Here is a 2060-nt window from a genome sequence, read left to right as displayed (position 1 = left end):
TCACACACAGTCACTGACTGTCACACACAGTCACTGACTGTCACACACAGTCACTGACTGTCACACACAGTCACTGACTGTGTATATTTTCTACTGTATATGTGAGTATACCCAAGTGCATATGCAAATATGTAAGGGGGAAAAAGATGAAGTGTGTGACTTGCAGCTCTTCCACACTGCAGAAATAAAGCAGTTTGACAGCACTTTAACTGTTATGGATCCATCCTGTGGAATTCTAGGATTTGTAGTTTAGTGAGGTATTCAGCCTGGTCTGTCAAAGAGTTCTGGTGTCTTACCCAATTGTGAGATCCTGCATGGCAGGGTTTGAACTGGATGGCCCTTGTGGTCTCTTCCAACTCTGTGATTCTATTATTCTATCCCAGGACTCCACTTGATTCCATGATTGTGGGAAGGACTTTCAGAAGATGTTGCACTGATCCAAACATTGTTCCTTCCAGGAAGCAAAAATGACAGCGATCTTTCATGTTACCTCTCACTGATCCTGTCATTGTCCCGTCAGTGAGGTGGGAAAAACAGAAGAACCCGTTAATGCAATTCCACTTCACCGACAGGTTTATGACAGGACCAGGACGTCAAGTATGAAAGTCTTTTGTGTGATCGCTGTCATGGATGGGATAAGGATGGGCTTTGCACCCTTCCCCTGTCTGATAATTTCCATGGAGAAATTCTGAGTGGGCGTGAGAGAATTAATGTATGTAAGACTCTGTGAGAGAAAGAGGGTCACAGTGTGTGTGTGTGAGACAGAATTAGCATGTGAGTTTGAGTTAGCATGTGTGTGAGAATCAGTGTCTGTGAGGGAGGGAGAGCAAGACCATGGTTTGAGTGTGTATGTGTGTGTGTAAGAACTGACTAAGATTGTGTAAGGGAGAAAGTAAGCAAGAACAAGCAGTCTAGTAAGCATGCACATGTGTGCATATGTACATGTAAGCCAGAGAGATATTTGTGTGTGTCGCAAACCAAGTGATACAGGAATCCTGAGTATCACCTTTTGATACTGAAAGAAATTCCTCTGAGAGAAATGGGTCAGTGGGTCAGAGAATTAGTGTGAACAACCCTGAGCATGTGAAAGAAAAAGAGCAAGAGAAGTAGTGTGAGAGAACAGGTGTATTTGTGAGAGTGCTGGGGGGAGGGAGAAACTGGGCCTCTTGGAGGCTGCTTCTGCTGGTCCCCCAAATCTTTCGCCACTCTCACCACCTCAAACAGCTGACCAAAGGGCTCTGTGTTTCCTCCCCCTATCCTTGGACCCCATCCATCCTCTGCCCCACCTGCCCACCCCTCTTACTGGACCTGAGGAGCAACTTGTCACATGCTTCCACGTGTAAGTGTGAGTGCCAAGCTGGCAGGAAAGTGAAGGTGGAAGCATAGGATAGTGGCATGCCCAGGCACACACTCTGCTCCAGCAGACTGAAGGTTGCTTTTCCTCTGCCTCTGAGAAGGCTCAGCCAGAGCCAGGTGACAGCAGCCCCAAGCAAGAGGTATTTCTGGTCTCCTTCACTGCCAGGAGCCATTATGGATGCTAGCTGTTCTTCAGCTGCCATGTGCCAAGGGTGCACTGGACTGAGCGGGCATACTGGTTGAGTCTGCAGCAGCCTCTCATCCTGAGAATAAGTACAGTGACAGGATGGGTGGGGAAAGAAAAACTTCCCCACTCTCCTCCTCCTTCAGGTAGAGGCAGCTGCACCAAGTGCCCTCCTTGCCTTTCTCTTCCCCTCCAGGACAGAAAAAATTTGGGGAAATGAGGAAGGGGATTCAGAAGTCTTGGGGGGGGGGAGCTTGAGCAACTCTTGCACTCTTCCCCTCGCAGGGTCCTACCCCCACAGTTCGAGAACCACTGGGCTACAAGTCAATGTCATGTGGAACATAAAATTTTACAAGTTTCTCTGTAAAGTTCTACAAATGAGGGAGATCTTACAATAAAAGGAAATATGATGCAAGAAATTGTACAATAAAAGATATAATGAATTCAACAGTGAAGGCTCTGTTTTACTTAAACATGCACTCACAAAATATTTACCTTTATTTTCCACTGGAGATTGGCA

At 46.6% G+C, this 2060-nt stretch overlaps 1 protein-coding gene across 1 annotated transcript in view; it reads right to left on the bottom strand.

Moving 5' to 3' along the window:
• The window catches only part of CPZ (carboxypeptidase Z), a 32659-nt gene extending 30599 nt beyond the window's left edge, over positions 1–2060 (bottom strand). Inside the window, exon 1 of the mRNA XM_042468192.1 lies at positions 2036–2060. The gene's annotated coding sequence lies outside the window, so the exon portion shown is untranslated. The remainder of the gene's footprint in view (positions 1–2035) is intronic.

This window comes from Sceloporus undulatus, chromosome 5 (genome assembly GCF_019175285.1).
Source record: "Sceloporus undulatus isolate JIND9_A2432 ecotype Alabama chromosome 5, SceUnd_v1.1, whole genome shotgun sequence".
In the NCBI taxonomy this organism is placed as follows: Eukaryota; Metazoa; Chordata; class Lepidosauria; order Squamata; family Phrynosomatidae; genus Sceloporus; species Sceloporus undulatus.
The sequence above is the reverse complement of the archived record's forward strand: the minus strand, read 5'-3'. Positions and strand labels throughout refer to the sequence as shown.